This window comes from Pelodiscus sinensis, chromosome 2 (genome assembly GCF_049634645.1).
Source record: "Pelodiscus sinensis isolate JC-2024 chromosome 2, ASM4963464v1, whole genome shotgun sequence".
In the NCBI taxonomy this organism is placed as follows: Eukaryota; Metazoa; Chordata; order Testudines; family Trionychidae; genus Pelodiscus; species Pelodiscus sinensis.
The window spans coordinates 109,343,178-109,364,967 of record NC_134712.1 but is presented as its reverse complement, the minus strand read 5'-3'; the positions used below and the strand labels follow the sequence as shown (position 1 = coordinate 109,364,967).

Here is a 21,790-nt window from a genome sequence, read left to right as displayed (position 1 = left end):
AAGAAACTGGTTACAAGGAATATCTCACCCTCAGTTTTTCTGATCACTTTTCACAGACTGGACAGATCCTTCGCCCAATTCAGTCTGAGATGTTTCCAGCAGTCATCTTTGGGGGCAAGCAGGGGGTGTCCTGACATCTGGCAGCAGCCACTATTGTTTGGCTTCCTACCTTTATATAGATTTTTGCCAGAGGCAGGATCCTTTGTGTTCAGTGTAAACTTTTTCTCCATTTCACTGGAAAAGTATAGTATCCGAAGTGGGTCCCAGCAACAGGTGGTATGCTTGGTAAACCTGAAGTGTGGTATACACTTAACTTACATTGGCATGGCTTTCTTGGTTAGGCGTATGTGTGTTGGGTAGGAGGGGAGTTGGTTTTTGTTGCTTACTTTTTACCAACATAGTCTAAACCCTAGAGTAGATACGCTTATGCTACCATAAAAGTGCTTTTGCTTATATACATTTTATGCTATTAATCAACAGCGTGTCGTAGGCTTTCATAAGACACCTTACTTTTATAATGCAGTTATAGTGTGTATAATCAGTTGGTTCAATTATTTATCTCTTGAGGTTCAATCCCTCATCTTTATAGGAAACTTTCCAGTGTATTTGTTGAAAAGTTAGACCCAGACCAAGTTTCCCTCTCCTGCTGGGTGCATAAGCTATACTGTCTCCTCCCCCACTTGTTAGCGTGACAGCTCTGTTTACCTGATATGTAAAAATGGATTTGCAATGTCTCTTCCTGAAGACCAGGCTGGTCAGAGAATTAAATACACACTCCTTTGTCACAGACAGACTGCTTATGCATTGCTTACCAAACTCATCTTCAGAATATAATTCTAGCATATATTCATACGTTTTTGTGCACATCCTGTGCATACATCATGTAAAATGTTAATGATCAGCAAGTTGTTAATTTTCAAATGATACTTCAAAGGCATATTTTGTACAAAGATTAATACATTAAGGTATAGGGTGTGAATACATGTATGCTTGGGGTCACTGGCATTACAATGAATTCAGCTATTCATTAACCAATAATTAAGTCATTTAAAAACCATAAACTGCAAAAATTCCCATCATATCGCTCACAAAATACATGTTAAATATAAATTTCAGGGACAAACAATTTATATTGCTACAGAAAGCTCCTTAATAGCATTTCAGGTACAACAAGGAAAAGTTCACAATGGCTAAGACATTGTAGAACCATCTGAAATGTGTATAATTTATCAGTCCTCAGAAGGTAGTCCTGAGGAAATATCAAGCAAAAAACCCATGGCATAAATAGACTTACTCAGTATAAAGAGAAGTGGCCAAAAAGGGAGCGACTTTGGTGCCTTGAGTCTTATCTGTCCAAGTTGTCCTCATTTGTCTTGATGGGGGTTTTTTTGGGTCTTCTTTCTAGACATTGCAGCTCAAGCTTTCTTCCCATTGGTACTGTAGGGTCTGAAAGTTTCTTCTGATCCACTGTGAAATTCCTTTTTTTTTCTCCAGTGGAATTTAATTCCCATTAATTAGCTTTTGTTTTCTCAGCTTCAGGAGGATTTCCCTAATATTTGTTCATATAGCTTTTCTTTTGATCTCCCATCTAAATCCAGCAATGACTACGGGCATAGCACAAACAATCATGACTACAAACATATAATTAATTTGTATGTTAATACTATAAAATATATCTCTAAAATATAATTAAAGAGGGTCAAGGAAAGCTAAAGGAAAAAATAATTATGAGTTGAATTAATGATGCATCATGTTCTTTCAACTTTTTGCCTTGTGGCATTTATCCCAGATTCAACAAGGTATTGAAGCAAGTGACTAAATTTTTATAGCAAATAATAGTCTACAGATTTGGATTGTGACATCAGAGGATAACTAGAGTGGAGAGTGACTGTGTGTTTTTTGCAAAAGACTTTGTGTTGCACCTTCAAAATCTTGATTCCTGGAAAGGCTAGAGGAAATAGAAACTACTCACAGGGAAGCATTCAAAACTGTAAACACCAGTTTTTGTATGTAAAGAGACAAAAGATCACATGAAAATTTCAAATGCCAAGGAGGATACTGAACGCCTCTCTAGCGGTTGACTTGTCATTGATATTTTAGTAGACTAGTCCAGAAAATGAAGGTAGAACTACTTAACTAACTTCCTGGACTACCAGTGGCTCTGAGCATCTTTAATTTTTAGATTTTTTTGATAGTAAATATCCAAAACCTGAAGTGTGGTATACACTTAACTTACATTGGCATGGCTTTCTTGGTTAGGCGTATGTGTGTTGGGTAGGAGGGGAGTTGGTTTTTGTTGCTTACTTTTTACCAACATAGTCTAAACCCTAAAGTAGATACGCTTATGCTACCATAAAAGTGCTTTTGCCAGTATTTAGCCTTGGGGAACTGATGTAAATTATGCTGGAATAAGAGGTTTCCCCTAAGAGGGTTTGCTTCTATAGTTGTGCCAGCGAAAAATAAAATTATAATCCCAAAATGATTAAACCACCACAATGTACTCTAGATAGTGCATACAGCATCATCCTAAAAGATGGTTCTGACACTGGCTTTGTGGCTATGGGCAAGTCCTGTGACATCCAAGTGTCTCTATCAGTATGCTGTTTGTGCAATGCACTATGTAATCGCAAACTCTTATGCTCAGACAGTAGCAGAGATAAGAACAGAATATGGCTCTTCCTGTCATTCAACTTGATATTTAATCTGATGGATCATATGACTTTGGGGCACTACCCGCACATTTAACAATTTTCCATAATTGAAGACTACAAATTACTTTTAACTCCAATGCCTTACACCGAAGTTTCTTCATCATCCAAGCAGCTGAGTCAAATTTCCAGTGGAAATGTTATAGTGCTCCCATTGCATAGGCTTTGAGATTGCAAAATCTTGTTATGAATATTTCCTCCTGCTCTGTCTGCAACTCTTATTGCAGATGGGTATTAAAACACACTGTACCCACAGCTATCTATAGGATTGCATGCCTGCTACAATGGTTATTCCCCAAAACAACTGACCTTCATTGATTAAACTTCAGGTAGTTGCGTTCTTAAGCATCCAGACTTTGAGTTTTTTCTTCTGGGAATGATATCAAGAAAGATGTCTTTGTTTGTATATCCATCCTATCTGTAAGTGTACTGTGCTCAGAGGTTCTCAAATGTCCACAGGTAAAGCAGGTTGAGCTTCTCTAGTCCAGCACCAAACCAGAGAATTTGTTGAACCCTAGGAGGTCAATATTGTCTAGCAGCTTTACCAACTTACTGAGCTCTTAGAAAACATTTATGGGAAAATTAGAGCTAAATAACAGCTCAGAACACTGAGAGCCAGGACTGGGGGCTGCGAACAAACTTTATTGGACCACAGGAAACTTGGCCACACCCATGATAAGTGGACATCCAGTTAACTAAAATAATGCCAGACCATGGAAGTTGCTGGACCAGAGAGTGCCAGACCAGAGAGATGTAACCTGTGCCTGCAATTGCCCTAAAGAGAATAACTGTTGTCATCACAAAATGACCAAAATTCTGCATTGAATTGCTAAAATACTGCACTAAGTCCACCACACACAAACTTGGGTCTGCAAATATAGTAGTATTCCACAGCAGAAAAAGGAAAAAACCTATTAAGCAAGGTGCCTGCTAGGTGTAACATCGAGGTACTAAGAGACCCTCTCAGGAATGAAGCAGCAAAATCCATGGCCAAATCCTGATTGACATCTGAGAAAGAACTTTTAGAGATAGATGAAACAGCACAGGAAAGCCTCATTTTGAATGGATTATAGTAGCTTAAATATTAGTTGCACTGGTATAAATAAGAGAGACTAACATTAGTGTAATTAAGCAGTATAAAAATGGAGCTGCATGAGGACCATAGAGTTCAGTCCTCCACATACCAATGAGTTAAACCAAATCAGCCAGGAGACTAGCGCATTCAAATATGATAGCTTTCAAGGTATCCTGGGAGTTGCATCTGTGTACATGCATCCAGCAAAATCTGTAAATAGCATGTGCAATTTTTCATACTCCAGATTTTACCCACACCCATGCACGGTCTGATGTGCATGGAGAGCTACATTCTTCTCACTTAGATTTAGTGTATGCCCAGAGTGATTTCACTGACTACAAAGAATTATTCCATATTTCTACCAGTATGAACGAGAGAAGAACGTGGACAGTCAACTGTTTCCTGTGCTAGAATTCCAAGCACATAATCTATAGGTGTAAATAAGTGTGCACACAAAATTTGGTACCCACATGTGCAAAAACAAGCATGAAAATCTGTCCATTTTTTTTCAGAAGCTGTCCTCACCTCTCCTTCCCCCTTCTCAGAAAATTTGGCCCCAAATGTTAGGTCAATATATATTTTTAGGCTATAGGTTGGACCTCCCTGGTCCAGCACGGATGGGACCTGACCAGTCCTGAATGACAGAATTTGCCGGGCCAGGGGAGGTGTCGCCTGCCACGGGCCCCAAGCCAGCTGTCCCTCTTTAACCTCTTCCTCACTCTGCTTCCACTGGCTCCTGCCCCAAGCTGCCTTTGGTGGTCGGAGTTCTCCGGCCCTGGCCTGCACTGCCTGGTAAAGCCAACTTCCCCAGCCCTGCGCTGCCACGAGTGGCTGGGCTTCTCCAGCCCCTGACTCCACACTGCCACTGGCTGACAGGGTTCTTTGGCTCTGTGCTGCCACACGTGGCCAGGCTTCTACAATCCCCAAACCAGTGCTGCCGTGGGCCCCCAGAACAGCTGCCAGCCCCATGCTGCTGCAGGCGCCTGGGGTTCCCCAGCCTCTGCACTGCCACAGGCTGCCAAGGTTCTCCAGCACTGCTGTGGGGCTCCTCCAGATCTGCTGGTCCTCCTGCCATTAGGCTCCAGGGCTCTCTGGTCCAGGAGCATCCAAGAATGCCAGTTTTCAGAGTGCAATGCACAAGGACACATTTTCATAGTTCTATTATTTCCTCCTGCCCACTGTACATTTTCTTAATTTTTCTTTGTTTAGCCATGGATATGTTTTAAGAGTTCCTGTGCTGTTTTTATTTAATGTCAGTTTTCAGGGGGTGGGAGGGGAAGAGAAAAGGAAAATATTCCTTCCTCTCCCCTCCTTTATCTAGCCTGTTAGGACTCTATATAGGTCTGATCCAATACACTGTGAAATCTATGAAGACTCCCAGTGACATCTATGGGTGCTGGATCAGGCGATCAGCTTTCCAGGGTAGGTCTCTTGCTCTGTTTGGTAGAATGTATAGCCCAATAGAGTCCCAGTGCTGGTTGGGAAATGGGGCTGTTTCTGATGGTAAGGATATGTAGGCTGACTGTAGAGTATTGTCACTTCAGCCTAGGTTGTCTCTTCCAGTGGTGTCAGAAACAAATAGAATTGGAGAGAGAATAGAGATCTGAGACTCCACACAGAAGGAAACATTACCTTCTGCAATCGGAGGGCCTGAGGTAACTCATGGTATTTCCATTCATATCTGAAACTGCCTAGAGGCTAGGACAGTACCACAGAACATATTCACCTGATTAATCATCATTTTTTTCATTCTCTTTCTGATGCATTATACTGTGAGGGTATGTCTACACTACAAAGTTAATTCAAACTAACAGCCGTTAGTTCGAATTAACTTTGATAGGCGCTACACATACAAACCGCTAGTTTGAACTTAATTTGAACTAGCGGAGCGCTTAATTTGAACTAGGTAAACCTCATTCTATGAGGACTAACGCCTAGTTTGAATTAAGTAGTTTTAATTAAGGGCTGTGTAGCCACTTAATTCGAACTAGTGGGAGGCTAGCCCTCCCCAGCTGTCCCTGGTGGCCACTCTGGGCACCACCAGGGAAACTTGTCTGCCCCACTCCCGGCCCCGGAGCCCTTAAAGGGGCACGGTCTGGCTACAGTGCCCATGCCAGGTGCAAGCCTGCCAGCACCCAGCCAGCAGACCCTGCACCTGTAACGGCACGAACCATCCACCCGCTGCCACCCAGCCCTCCGCCTCTTCCCAGGACTAGGCTGGCGGCTCCCAGGAGCCTGCCCAAGTCCACAAGAGGCGGGCGCCCACCTGGTCTAGTGCGGAGATCATGGACCTCATCCACTACCTTCGCACTAGGCACAGGAAAGTGGCCGTCTAGGGCAGGATAGCTGCCAGCCTGACCACCCAGGAGCAGGTTGGCATGAAAATCAGGGTGGTCCAGTGAGACCCCCCAACCCTGAGCCCTGAGCTTAGAATGGCTGTACTGGATCAGACCAAAGGTCCATCTAGCCCAGTAGCCTGTCTGCTGACAGCGGCCAACACTAGGGACCCTGGAGGGGATGGACCGAAGACAATGACCAAGCCATTTGTCTCGTGCCATCCATCTCCAGCCTTCCACAAACAGAGGCCAGAGACACCATTTCTACCCCCTGGCTAATAGCACTCCATGGACCCAACCTCCCTGACTTTATCTAACTTCTCTTTAAACTCTGTTCTAGTTCTAGCCTTCACAGCCTCCTGCAGCAAGGAGTTCCACAGGTTGACTATTTGTTTTGTAAAGAAGAACTTTCTGTTATTAGTTTGAAGCCTGCTACCCATTCATTTCATTTGGTGTCCTCTAGTCCTTCTATTATGGGAACTAATGAAGAACTTTTCTTTATGCACCCTCTCCACACCACTCATGATTTTATAGACCTCTATCATATCCCCCCTCAGTCTCCTCTTTTCTAACCTGAAAAGTACCAGTCTCTTTAGCCTCTCTTCATATGGGACCTGTTCCAAACCCCTGATCTTTTTAGTTGCCCTCCCCTATCCCACCCTCTCACTTCCCCTCTCCCACCTCCTTTTCCCAGTCTCCCCAAGTTTTGTTAAATAAAGAGAGTTTCTATTTTTGAACACACGTGTCCTTTATTTTGTACATCAGGAAGAGGGGCTAAGGAGGGGTAAGTGGAAGGAGATGAGGGAGGACTGGGGTGGCTCTGTGGGCTCCTCGGGGTGGAAGCTCTCCTGCATCCCCCCCCCCCCCGATTGATCACCCCTGGATGGCAGCCTGCGGCAAGTGCAGCCAGGCTAATGGCCGAGTGCTGTGATGTGCCCAGTGTGGGCACTCAGGGCACTCCAAGCCAGGACTGCTTTGCAAGCGGGGAAACCCTGAGAACTGTCTGTCCGGGGTGGGGGTCAGGTCCCTTTAAGCACAGCCCTCGGCTACCCTGAGACAGCAGCTCCACGCTCTGAGTCCTAAGCTGATGCCCTGCCCGCACTGCTTCCGGCCATCCTTAACCTCGGTTCAGGGTCCACTCAATGCGGATATGCTAGTTTGAATTAGCAAAACGCTAATTAGAACTAGTTTTTAAGTCTAGACGCACTAGTTCGAATTAGCTTAGTTCGAATTAACTAATTCGAATTGTTAGTTCGAATTAGTACTGTAGTGTAGACATACCCTCACTTAGTAATGAATAGGCAGATGCCTTGTTATAGTTAAAATACAGATTGTTCTATTGTAATGACTATTAGTCACAATTGGGTATTTTTTGTCAGTTTTTAATAAATAAGCACTTACAATTAAAACTTAGAAGGTTGTCCAGACATTTTCTTGTTTTAACTTGAGCTTTAAAGTCCAGCTTATTTTTTTTCTTTCCTAAAGGGTTGCTGTTAATACTGGTTCTGTTCTTCCTACTATGATTACTAGCTGCCAGTAGTGAATATGAGGGGGTTATTTTTATTTTTTTCTCTTTTTCCATGAACTGCATTTGTGATGTGGTTGGAGCCATTTCAGAAACTTTTCCGTTTCAAACCTGAAGTGTTGGTTCCCTCTAGTGTCCAAGTTTATACTTCGGTTCTAAAGTGCTACTTATCAAAGTTTGCAGCTTGCAGTCATGTCTTCTGCAGTGTGAGCTGAACATAAGTAATATTTCTTTTTTCACTGGTATCTGAATTCCCCCGCTGCACAAGCAGTAATGTGGAGGGTCCATAAATAATAAAGGACCACAAACAATTCCCAGGAAATAGTTTATTCAGACACAATTAGGATCTTTTTCTGCTCTCTGACTATCCAAGTGCAGGTTGCACTTCTCATATTTATTTCTTGTTTTCTACTCAACAAAATGTTGTCCTCTTCTGTCACACGCTCACCTGCTGCCTCTCCTTATACTCTCTGCTCTTCTTCACTTGTGTGCCCATCAATAGGGAAACACTGTGCTGACATGTCTGCCTTCTGTGCTAACTGTCCTTCCTTCCTATATTTTTAATTATCCTTCTTTTGTCTCAATGTACTAACCTTGTAAGTGTTTTGGCCAGGGACTGTCATTTAAAAAAAAACACGTCTGTACAGCACATTGTATGATGGACTCTAATGCCAGAGTGGGCTCTCTGGGTGGTGCTGTGATACAGAATCCAGCTACTCAATAGCCAAAACTTGAACAGTTTAATGGTGTCTGGTAATGGCATTCTTTCATTTCACCCATTGAAACATAGAGGCAGGAGGAGGGCTTAGTGAGCCACTGGGGCATTGAAGGGGAGCAAGCTGGTAAGTAGGAATAGGGAATTTTACATTATCTTTTTCTGAACACTCTGGCTTTGCTTACTACAATATTCCTAGAGAAGTTAAGTCATTTAACACAATTAGTGTTGTGCACAGTGTCCTTAGCTGGGAAGAGTGCAGACCAATATTTTTCTCACTGATATGAACATAAGAACGGCCATACTGGATCAGACCAATGGTCCATCTAGCCCACTTTCCTGTCTTCCAACTGTGGTCAATACCAGATGCCCCAGAGGGAGGATACAACAGGTAATCCTCACGTGATCTCTCTCCTGTCACCCATATCCAGAGAAACAGAGGCTAGGGACACCATTTCTACCCATCCTGGCTGATAGCCATTGATGGACCTAACCTCCATGAATCTAGCTCTTTTATTAATCCTGTTCAAGTCCTAGCCTTCACCACATCCTCTGGCAAGGAGTTCCACAAATTGACTGTGCGCTGAATGAAGAAAAGCTTTTGTTTGTTTGTTTTAACCTGCTGCCTATTAATTTCATTTGGTAGCCCCTAGTTCTTATATTGTGGGAATAAATAAATAACTTTTCTTATTTCCTTTTTCCATATCAGTCATGATTTTATAGACCTCTGTCATATCCCCCCTTAATCTCCTATTTTCTAAACTGAAAAGTCCCAGTCTTTTTAATCACTCTTCATATGGGACCTGTTCCAAACCCCTGTGATGGAATCTTGACAGAGGCAAGCAGGGCTTTTAGGAACTCCATCCCCCTGCTGGATTATGCAGCAGGGCCCCATATAGAATATGCTACTTGTCTTCACTGTTCAGCAGCATACAGTGAGGAAAATATTTGTAGTAGAAAGGGAGAGAAATTATTTGCCCGACTAGTTCCAGGACAGTTCTACCATTGGCACAAGCATGGCATTGTCAAGAAGCAGCACTAATGCTAGTTTGCAGCCCACATAAAGTTGCCACAGAGAAATACTGGTTGATTTTACTGGGACAAGCAGGTGGTCAGGGATTATTGCCATTTTCATTGAGATGGGGCACAGGTTGGCCAGTCTGAGGATGGTGGAGAGGAGGCCAGCATGCTACCCTGCAGAAAAGGGGATCCTTTGGAGAAGATGCATTGCCAGCTTTTCTGAGATGAGATCTTTCACTCACCAAGATATGGTGTCTGGGAGCTGGTGGCACTGGAAATTGAGGGGCCATAGGAAGATATAGAGATAACAGGGACATCACTGCTTCTACCTCTGGCACCAGCAACTTTTCAGTGGTAACAGAAGGCACCTACATCAGGAGAGACAAAAGGGAAAGGCAGGATCATCCACACAAAAACAGATCCTATAGTAATCAGTCTTAAATGCAAGTTTTCCAATGTTCTGCTGTCATTTGAATAGACAGCCCTTTTTGAAATGCCACTAATAAACTACAAGAATAGAGCAATTTGCTGTACATAATGCTAACTCTTCTTTCTGGAATAGATTGTATGACTCATACTGTAAGTATTTCTATATCTCTGCAGTAAAGAGGGACTAATGTACAGTTACAAACTGTCCCAGCCAATAATATCATATGAATGTAATATAATCTCTCTGTGCTGCATTCATTGCAGAGTCAGGGTGACGTTTTACAATGGCATTTGATGATCAGTTTGGGTGATGGCCAAATTTTTTTTATTTAAACACACAGCTGTTCATGCTGGGCAGGAATTGAGAAATGCAACAAACCTAAATCAACTGAAGAGCATAACTGAAGGGCACAAAATGCCCATTAAATGTCCAGGCAACTGCCATAAAAATAACCTTAGTGTGTTTATGCAATGTACTAAACCAACACGCCTTCTAAGAGCAAACCTCCAGATCTGTTACAAAGGTAGATTTCATCATGAATAAAACCATTATCTTAGCACTCCTCTCCCCTATCATATCTGTCTATGGTGCTTGTTTTTTAATCAGAAACAAGGAGGGGAGGAAGAAGGAGGGGAGCAGATTTGGTAAAGGGAAGAAAAGAGCAATTGGAAAACAATTTCCTGCTTTGTTAGTCTTTCCCATTTCCAAGCCACATACAGGGTTTTTCCTAGAAACTCTGGAAAGGTTGTGTAACAGTGTGGCCTGCCCCTCTAAAACCTGGAGCTGGCCAGCCCCATATACAGTTAGCCTTACCTGCCACACCTGGTGTGAGCTGAAGATTTAACCAGCTCCATATGGAGGAACTGATTCCCCTATTAAATTGCAGCCAGAAACTGCAGAGGAAGACAACCAGAATCAATGGCTGCTAGGAGTAAATGGACTCCGAAGGGTTGCCAGGCATCTCATGTTTGACTGTAATGCCCGGTCACAAAGGGACCCTGGCAGCTTCATGCAGCATTGTTAAAAGTCTGATTGACAGTGCACTGGAGGCCTGGGGCTAAGGCAGGCTCCCACCTTTCCTGGCTCAGCATGCTCCTAGAAGCAGCTGCCAGGTCCCTATGGCCCATAGGCTCAAGGGCTGTCAGATGCTACAACTACAGCTCTCCTTGGCTGGGAATTGTAACCAATGGGAACTGTGGGGGTGGTACCTGTGGGCATGAGGGCAGTGCATGGAGCCTCCTTGGTCACCCACCGTGGGCCTAAGGACCACAAGGGCCTGGCAGACGCTGCCTAGGAGCTGTGGTAAGTACCACTGGGACCCCATACCTCCAAGCCTATGCCTCAGCCTGGAGTCCTTTCACACACCCAACCTCTCTCTCTCAGAGCCTACACCCCATAATCTAGCCCTGAGCCCACCCCTATCTGAAACCTTCATTCTCTCCTGTAACCCAACCCTGTGTTCCAGTCTGGAACCTTTTTCCACAGACTGAAATGCTTATTTATGCCCCCACCCAGAGCCCATACCCTCCTGCCCCTGTGCCCCCAGATGGGTGAAAGTGAGGGAGGGTGAGGAGAGCAAGACACAGAGGGAGGGTGGATGTAGCAAGTGGGGAAGAGACCATAGAAAAGGGGTGGGGCATTAGGGAAGGGGCAAGGTGGGGATGTTACATTTTGTGCGATTAGAAATTCAGCAACCTTATCTGTCAAGAGTTGGCAAGGAAAGCCTAGATCTCAGCAGGAGGGCTAGGAGTAGAGACCTGATGGAGCTTTGAGAACCTTTATTTTCAATGCTGTATTATGTTAATAAATCCACCTCGAGGGAGACCTTGCTGAAGAGGAGTCTGTATGTGAAGTGCTTAAGGTGCCCAGAAGAGGGCAAACAAAGGCAAGATGACACACAGGCAGCAGACTGCCCTGTGACAGCAGCCTGAAAGTATTCAACTACTGAATTGCCTTTTAGACAGAAATTGCTAACGCTTTCAAAAGATAGGCCAGGTTCCATTTTTTACAAATAGTGGAAAAGCAGTTCTAATCTGTGATATATTAAGGAATGTTACATTACAGCACCCAAAAGAGTTAGTTTAGTCACTGATTATTACAAGGTTCTTTCTGAAGAATAAAAATAAGAAAATACTGGAAATAATTGAGGATTATGGATCTATAAATAATTGTCATTTCATGCTAAGAATGAGGTGACACTATTTCAGTAGGTTTGCACGCTCCAAGCTTTGGGGGGTTTTGGAATCTAGTTTTGGATGCCACGCACACAACACTGCAAAATATCTAGAATGAATATAGCAGTTCTATTTTCCCCTCTCTGGAAAAATCCTATAGAATGTAATTGAGAATTATTCTGTAATACTTCTAACCAACCCAGATGGAATTCTATCCCTGATATAGATTTCTAAGAGATGGCTCATTCAAGGATATACTTCTAGATTACATTCTACAAGTCTACAGATTCCTTTTACATTTCTCTTATACCCAATTATCTTTTTTAAATTAAACTTGCACATATTACCCAGTAAGAAATATTTAAATACCAAGTTGAAACATTCAGCTGTGTGGGTTCATTGGAAAAATGAGCCAGAACTTCACCAGTTTTTTTCACCGAAGCAGAATAACTTTTTTTTAAAACTTGCATGCATGTAACTCAAAAGCAGCTAAAGGGACTTTCCTCAAACTTCCCAGATAGATTTATTTTTGGACAGAGACCAAGCATAGGAAAATTCCATGTTAAAAGGAGATGGTTTTGGAAAATAATCAAGGCAAACAGTGCTTTTTGTAACTGAACACATTTTGCACCCTTAACTTTATTGATTTCAGTGTTAATCATCTAACTTCATGGTGCTCAGATACTTCTCTGAGGGTGCATCTACACTTCAGGGCTTAATCTGATATAAGCTACGCAAATTGAGCTACATCAATTGCGTATCTTAGTTTGAAATAGGGAGTGCCTACACGCACTTATTTCAAAATAGAGCACTTTTCCTCTGACTTCCCTTATTCATCATACAATGAGGGTTACAGAAGTCAGCATAAGAAGTCCTCCAGCTTGACAGTATTTTGACACTCTTTTGAAATAACTGCCTGCTGTGTAGACATGGACTAAGTTATTGCGGAATAGCACTAGTTATTTTGAAATAGTATTGCAGTGTAGACGTACCCTGAGGGTGGTATAGGAACCTGTGTAGATTCATAGACTTTAAGGACAGATGGAAAAGTCATAATCACCTAGTCTGATCACCTGCACATTTCAGGCCACAGAGCCTTACGCACCCATTCCTGTACTAAACCCTTCAACTCTGATTGAAATACTAGTATGCTAAAGCCTTTGTTCTATACCTGATCCTGCAATTGCTCCATCAATGTAATCCCACTGAGATCAATGGATGTTCCACTTCAGGCATTTACAGGAACAGGCCACAAATAGAATCATGTTTTCTCTGTTCAAGATGTTTCTACGATGCGGACTTCCTTGATACTTGCTTTAAGAGGTATATAGTTTGTGGTGATCTACCATCCTCCTTGTTAAGCAATTACCCCTGGATTTCCCAATTTATTTTGTTCTGGCATCTATTTCACAGGCAAAGTATCATCTAGACTTAAAGACCATGCACGAACAACAGAGAGATTAAAAATTTTTTACCAAATGAGAGTTCCAAGATATGTCAGTATAGAAAATCTTTTATAACATGAACCCTCAGATTACATAGGCTAGTACAGAGTGCTAATCACTCCCTTGTGCATTTATAGACCTTCTAATTTGAGATTTTAATCCATTAATGTGACCACAAAAGCATTTTTTACTATGCTCAAAATATTTAAAAGTAAATTACACTGTCCTCTTCTGGAGTACGCTGAGGATAAAAGAATGCTTAAGACTTTTTTTATTCTAGAATAGCCAGTAAGTTTTAAAAAACTGAATCCCCTTTAATGCTAACTAGTCCTCTGCCACACAATGCTCCATCCAACCTATATCTTCCTATTAGTTGTTGGTGAAATTCTGTGTATTGTCAGCATAGAATATCAAGATCAGCTTTTCTTTTGAAGTCTTCTTCCACTAATAGCTGTTCTGAAGAGTGGGTCTCAGCTCGGGAAATGCAGTTTGGTTACATAAGGCCTGACTGACATGAGCTAAGGTGGGCAGAAGAAGTTCTAAAAATCTGACTATTTGAAAGAGAAGAATGTGGTTTTTCTAAAGTAGTGGGAGGCTATAATTACTTGTGCTGAGGGTAGAAGAAATCTAAGATCACATTGTCAAAGTTAAGAATCAACCGGATGGTAAAAACGCCAGTTTCCTCATGTGACGCCATTCTGTGTGTGGAAATGACCCACAAGCATTCACCTTTCAAGATAGGACAGGAATGAGTGGCAGCCTAAGGAATGTTACCCAAACAGTACTATAATAATCAGCATTGTGTTCTTTGCTTAACTAAGATGACGTCTATACTACGAGATAAAGTCAAATCTATTATGGTCAATTTCTGGGCACTTGATTTTGAGAAGGCACCATTAGGGAGCCTGCTGTTGACTCAAAGCGATGCACTGTGGGTAGCTTTGCCTTCTGGGATATTCTCCCAGGGCCTGCTGGGACAAAACTGTGCAGCAGTTGGTTCTGGATTCATGTTGTCAGCGTCCCATAATGCATTTCAGGAAATAACATCCTGGAAGTAATGACTTCTGCAGTAACTCCATTAACCCAAATGCCAGAGCTCCCAGACTTAGCAAAGATTTGTTTTGGCCAAGGAAGATGTTGTTTTACTTTGGTGATTTGGTTCTGTCCAGTTAAATTCATCCAGCACAGTCAAAAATCGAGTGTAATGACAACTACTTATCAAACAGCAAACAGTGCTAGTGTGAGAGATTCTCCCATACAAAGCATGCTGCAGCAATGGTAAAGACCAGCGCTGGGATCTAGATTTTTTAAAAAAATCCAATAAAGAAACTCCTCTGAGGTAGGATATTTGAGATACATTTTAACTCTTTAATGACCCTTCTGTTAGTAGCTTCCTCCCCTACAATGAGCATAGTACAGATTATGTGTTAAAGGACTATTACTGTGTTACTTTTCAACTCCTTAATGACCCTTTTGTTAATAGCTTCCTCCCCTACAATGAGCATAGTACAGATTATGTATTAAAGGACTATTATTGTGTTACTTTTCAAAGGCTATAACGAATATTTTCATGACAGAGGGAATTTAATGCACAGTATTTACTGAAAATGCCACAATGTCAGTGGCAGTACAATATGAATGTTTTAATACTTCCTTAAATCTTACAAAGCTCTTGGTCTTTCTAGTATTTAGGAAAATACTGGGTGGCTAATGGTGAGTTATGATAAAAATGAATATGGTTTAGATTTATTGTCTTCCAATTTCAGTAGATGACCCTTGTGCTCTTGTATTATGAGAAAAAGATAAATAGGAGCACATGAATTACCTTCTCTATGTCATTCATTATATTACATATTTGTGATAGTTTCCCCAGGGTACAAACTGAGATATTGCTGACCACTCTGACTTACCTACTTGGGCTCCCTCTCATGCTGTGATGTTGTGACAAGCTGCAAATCTCTCCAGGTGCTGCACTTGCACAGACATCCACAGGCAGGAACACACCCAGTTGAGTTACCTGAATGCTTCCCCTACCCACTAGAGAACTAACAATAGAGAGGCTCCAGCCAGTTTCCCCAGCCTAGATCCCTACGGCTGTACGGTGCTGCCTTGAACAGAATACTGATCAGTGTCATTTCATAATCCAGTCCACCACCACTCCTTAATGTGGAGCTGATATTCACCAGCTTTTGCTCCTGAACAGATTTTCCAAACACTTCAGCTCAAAACATGCTGTTTTAGATAAAATAAAGTTTACGTCATTATAAGCAGTAAGCATACTGGTCAAATGTGTTTACTTTTATTTCTTAGAAAACAGCATCTCCATCTAAGTTCTATAGTCAAGACAGTATTTGAATTAAGCAGCATAGCCTTGATAGACAGTACAAACAAGTCACAGATCTTTGTCTTCCATACACAGGCTGGAAGTCTCCTTTAGCCCAAGACCACCTCCGTTCAGTCTTTGCCTTCCACATGTGTTTCCAGGCATTGAAGTGTGTGTGGGCGGGGGGGGGGGGGGAACAACAGATATTGTAACTTCCCCTGCTTATATCTGCTTATAGCTCACTGGAGAGACCTTTTGCAGTGACTCGAGTCGAGCAGTCTCCACTGTTCACGTGCTATCTCTGAGAAGTCTCTGTTGTATACGGTTCCTGGGATAGTCTTTGTAAGTTGAGTTCCCCTTACTAGACTATCATTAGGGTCTAGCTTTTACATTGTTGTATCTGAAAGGCTGGTTTGTAGGTGCTCTCAACCTTACAACATATTTTGGTAACTCACAATAGCAAAACTCCATAACTTCCCATACAATGATAGCACATACAATCCAACAGGCTTTTAAAGTTCAGCAGATCAAGACTTTTAAAATTATACCCCAAAAGGCATACTTTGTACACATGTCAGCCGACGGTCAGGGCAGTGAGTGGTGTGTGTGTGTGTGCTATACACCCGAGACTTCAACTGCTGAGACCGGGGTCCCTTGCAGCGGGCAACCTGGAGGAGGTTGACGAGCGCCCCAGTAAGTTTGCAGGGAGAGCTTATTACACTTCAGATTTTAGCTGCTAGAATCTGTGATTCCTTCGCAGTGGGCAGCCTGGGGGAGGCTGAGAAGTGCCCCAATGGATCTGCCACCTGGGAATGACACAAATCCAAACGCCCAAGCTCTCCCTATATCTGTCCCTTAAGACTGGCTGAAGTTCTTTTAAATTGTGCCTGGTTCTGTTACAGCAACTGAAGGAGTCAGGTTAAAGCTTAAACAGTTACAGGTTTATTGAGGAAGCTTATAAATCATATGGTTGCAATGGCTATTGTTCTATTTCTTAACTGCTAGCAAAATATAGATCTTAAAAAATGGTTACAAAGAAGATAAAGATAGGAAAAACAGAAATAATAGTACCAAGTAACAGCTTAACCTTTAACGAGCTCTTAGTCTGTGTACACTTAAGACGGAGGACCACATCCAGGTATATTTTTTTACCCCCTTCTGTGCCTCTCGACTCCAGCGTGTCAGGCCAGAGCCGGTCCCTCAATTCCTAGGAAAGACGAAAATACGAGGTGGGCGTCCCCATAGAACCTCGGGAGGTCAAACACCTAACCCGACCAGCAGGTAGAGGGTAGAATGACACTCAAAGGTGAGTGTGCTGCTGTACCCACCTTTATACCCATTGGGTCATGTATTTCTCTTTCTTATCTGTGATGCCAAATGGTGCTGGTCTGTCTTTTGTGAGACAAGTTCTTACAAGGGAGTTGTGAACTTAATTTACACTTGTAAGAGAGATAACTAAATTGGAAGTACTGGGCATTCTTTTCTCAGTGGGAAATTCCTCTTCCAGGGACAGTGTGTTCATATCAACATGGGTGCCAGACGGGTACTTCTCGCAGCCTTGAGGCCAGCTTATTGCCTTAATCGCTCTCTCCTCATATCTATGTTTTCAGCTTCTCAGGATCAGATGAGCCAGCATAGACTATGCTGATTTTATTGCTCCTTCTCTGTCCTGTATGCTTCAGGAACCTCAGAGAGGCAAAATAAGATGGATGAGATGGGGGGGGCTGTCTGGCTACAACACAACATATCATATAACCATGGTGAATATGGGGGGTCCTGGGAGTTTCCTTCAGTTCTTGCCTATTCACTGTTGTAATGCATCCTATGCAAGGATAATTTCCAAAGTGCATTAACTCATTGCACATCGATCCATGCAGCACCATGCTAGTGGAAACTAAAGTGTTGAAACTGCTCTAAACTATGTTTTAAAAAAGTCCCTCCCCTCTCTGTATTCTGACCAGTTCCCAATGTTATTGCATAGTTACATAGTTTCTTTCACATCGTCATGAGCAACTTTTGGCAAAGGCTTTCTGAAGGGCTGAAAAAGTGTGTGTGTGTGTGTGTGTGTGTGTGTGTGTGTGTGTGTGTGTGTGTGTAATTATATATATATATAAAAATAAAAATATTTGTTTTTTGGTCCACCATTTTGTTGGGGTTCCCAAGCAATTCTGGGAAATTAGAAATGCATGGTTTTCATTTATAGGGACCATGCTGGCTTGTTCTGTTGTCTCACGTTCATCTGGATGTTTTACCATTCTATTCTAAATTATTCTTTCAACAAATTTACCCATTATTGGAGGAAGGCAGACTGGTTTGTAATTTCTAGCATCACCCCCACCATCTTTATGACTTTATAACACCAGAGAACTGGAGGGTAATAGATTTTAATGGCTGTATATTAATGTTAGCAACTTGACATTTTATTTCTAAGTTCTTCAGAACTCATGGATACCATTGGTTCCTGATGACCTGTTGCTTTTCAACTGCTATTTGGTGCTCAGTCTCTCACAGACCTTCCACTTTTTAAAATAGGGGAAAGTGTTCTCCCAGTGTTCTCTGGAGTAAAGACAGATGCTGAGACATTTAACTTCTATGCCATGGCCTAATTCTCTTTCAGTGCTCCTTTACTCTCTGGTAGTCCAGTGGATCTACCAGTAATATTTGTTCATTTTATGACTACTAGAGGAACAATGTGTGGTAACTGCCAGGCATCCCTATTCTTTCTTTGTCTGTCTTTCACTGATGGAAGGTGTGTGGGGGTTTTTGGTTGTTGTTTTGTTGTAGTTTTTGTTTTACTTGCTGGTGCTTTCCTATTACCCATGATCTTTCAAAAGTTAATCTGTGTTATGGACAAATAGTTATGGATTACATATTGTCTGGGACTGCTGCCTTCTGATTATTTTTTTTCAAGCATTTCTTTATTTTCTGTATAGTAGTAGATGTTTTCACAAGTACCCCCTCAGTGATTGACCATACTTCTGCTTGCATATTATTTGACTGAACACCGATTTAAAGCTGGAGCTCAGTCTCAGGCATTTGTGAGTCATTATTTAACTCCTCATTTTCCAAAGAATGTATGTTCTTTCCAGCCCTGCCTTTATGACCATACATGTACATAAATTAAAGATGGGCTCAAAGTGCAAATTTCCAAATTCAGGTATGATCTGATTTACGGTATGCAAATCTGGTTTCATTTCTAGCAGTTATAAAGAGGGTAATGAAAAGGGTCTGAAAAGCAGCTGGATCTGGCTAGCTGAGAATTCCCCTGTCCAGGACAGTTCTCAGGTGTGGTGCTTAGATGGTTCTTGTGATACCACCTTCCCAGTGACAGAAGAGGGAATGCTGGGTGTTGGTACAGACAAGACCAATGCCCTGCTGGGCCCACAATCCACAGCTAGCAAAAACAGTCCATTGGCGTCTTTAAAGTGCTACATAGTCCTGTTTTTTGGTTTGCCTTGCTCCTGTGCACCATGTCTGTGGTAGGAGCCATCCTAAGAATCTGGGAGCCAGACCTAACACCCTGTCCCTCTGTCATGCCAGAACGCCGCTCCTTGCATTGGAATATCTGACTCGTATAGTACAGTAGTAGGCCAGAAAAGGAAAAAATAAATGCGTTTTTTAATTGTCGTGCTTTGACTAACAACTTCCAGTGCCAGTAGCTTAAGACTTACTAAGAGTTCTGTTTATAATAAAAAGTGCTGTAACAATAGGATGCCTGAATAGAAGCAGTTGTTGTGAGGGTTGATATTGAAAACAATGATTGGCATAACATTTCTTCTTTCTTCTGTTTTCAATGATGATAATCCTGGAATTGCAGACAAACAACTTTTTTTTCCTTGGGGATATTTCTATTGCCCTTTCTGGGGTTGTCTTCCAGGCGCTAGGATTTTGAGAGCATTTTAAAGTAATCATCAGGGTTGTTGAAGATTGACATTTCTGAAATACTCATTGCTCTTATTGTTTTCAAATAGTTTAGATTTTACTCTGCCTTTGTAGTCAAAATAAATCAAGCTGCTCCATCTGCAAGTGTTGCTGAATGGAGTAAAGAGTAGAATTTCACAGAGAGAGCATGGCCACCTCACCCAGGCAGTGTGGTCTCTGAAAAAACAAATGTCCTCTACATAGGACACTTGTGTGATGAATCACAGCATAGCACACACCAGTTATGTGGTGTTGCAGCCTGCCCTGCCAGTTTGTGACGCTCAATTAGGGACGTAAACAACCATTAAAATAGTTAACCGGTCAAATGAATCAATTTATACCATTTAAACAGTTAACCGCTGGCAGGCAGATCCTGCATGATGGCCCAATATGGCCAGGGCTGAGGCCCTCCTTGCCCCATTCTGCCACAGAATGCCTGGCCACCTGGGTTGCCTAATATGGGAAGGTCCATGGTCCCAGTGTCCCACCGGTTGCTGCCCAGGCTGCTCTGGCATGGCCAGGGCTGGGATCCCACTGGCCTGTTCTGGCAGGATCCCAGTCCTGCCCAACTACCAGGGCTGGGGTTCTAGTATCAGCCTGGTTGCCTAGGTTGCTCTGGTGGGGCCAAGGCCCAATGCAGGCATAGCCTTTCTTGTCACCCTCACATGGCCAGCTGGACTCAGCCACCGCTGTTCCAGCCTGGCACAGCTGAACATCCAACCAGTTACCTGGTAAGATTCCAGTAAGCCCAATGCTTACAGATTGACCTTTTACATCCTTACACACAGTGCTTTGCTACTGTAGCTCCCAACTTGAGATGCTTACAGGCAGCCTTCCAGAATGCTGCTTACATCGAGTACTTTTGCATAGCCATAGCCCTAGCCCTGGTCCAACAGCCTGTCAGCAACACTAGTCACATTCTGCTCTCCAGCAGCCTTGGTTACTACGTTCATTATGACCCCAACAAACTCCCAACTGTGAATTTTCCCAAAAATGTGTGTTCTACACTTTCTAGCTCTCCTCGGAACAGCCCAGATATTATAGGTCCTTTGCCCCTGTAAGGGGTCAAAATGCAACAGTTTTTTGTGTTACTTTACTTGGAGTTACCCACACAGTTCAGTTGATCGACAACACTGGATTAATTTTGATTGAACAATAAAACAAGATTATCTAACTAGAAAGAGAGAGAGAGATTTTAAGTGATAGAAGTATAAAGCATTAAAGTCAGAAAAGTTACAAGAGAAATCGACCTATCAGATAGCAATGATTTTCGGGAACTCTGTGTTACTAATTTGAAATGGTCTGTCTAGAAGTCCAGCCCTACATTTGTTTAACTTTCTTTATTTGTTAAAGGACTTCCCACTCTTTAGACAGTTTATTAGCCAATTCCACATTCTGCAATGTAAGATCAGCAGAGATTATGGCTACCAGTGGGCCTGGAGCTAATGTTAGAACTACTCATAGCACTGACTTCTTTACTTTACTCCATTTGCTGTATTGTTGGGCTAATAGTGCAATGTGAATAGACTGTCAATTGCAAAATACCAACACTGTGCTAAACATCTTACAAGCAGGGATAATTCAATAGATGACATTGAGAATGGAAGGGTATACCTATTCAATGTTTTCCAAAGTAATTAGTGATTGGAGGGAGCAAGTCATCTCTTGAAATACCTTCAAGGGGCTTGATTTTCAGAAAGTGCTTAGCTTAGGTACTCTCTTAAGGTACCTCTATTTAGGCACCTAAAATCTTGGCTCATCTGTAAATAATATAGATAGATTGGCTAATAAAATATTCAAGAAAGATAGAAATGATTAAATATTCTGGAAGAATCTAGTTATAAAGGTTTTCTCTTCTTTTCTGGTTGTAATTTACAAGTCTTTTTATTATATGATTTATGTGATCATCTTTTCTCTCAAGTTCACCAAGAGAGGTAATTACTACAGCTACTCAGAGAATTGTAACAATTAAGCTAATTACTGAAAATCAAATGAAAGGAAAAAGACTATTTTCAGAGAAGGAGGAATAATGCATACGCACTTTAGGGCATTCTCTAATAATTGTTAGCAAGTATAGAAACGGATGCAGATTATACATACATATATTGTACTGGTATC

The 21,790-nt window shown here is 42.1% G+C and overlaps 1 long non-coding RNA gene across 2 annotated transcripts in view; it reads right to left on the bottom strand.

Annotated features, from left to right (window-relative positions):
• Nucleotides 1-21,790, bottom strand: part of LOC142827174 (uncharacterized) — a 117,979-nt gene that overhangs the window by 27,772 nt on the left and 68,417 nt on the right. For both annotated transcript variants that reach the window (XR_012901647.1, XR_012901648.1), the window contains exon 2: nt 9,622-9,747. This is a non-coding gene — a long non-coding RNA (uncharacterized LOC142827174). The remainder of the gene's footprint in view (nt 1-9,621; nt 9,748-21,790) is intronic.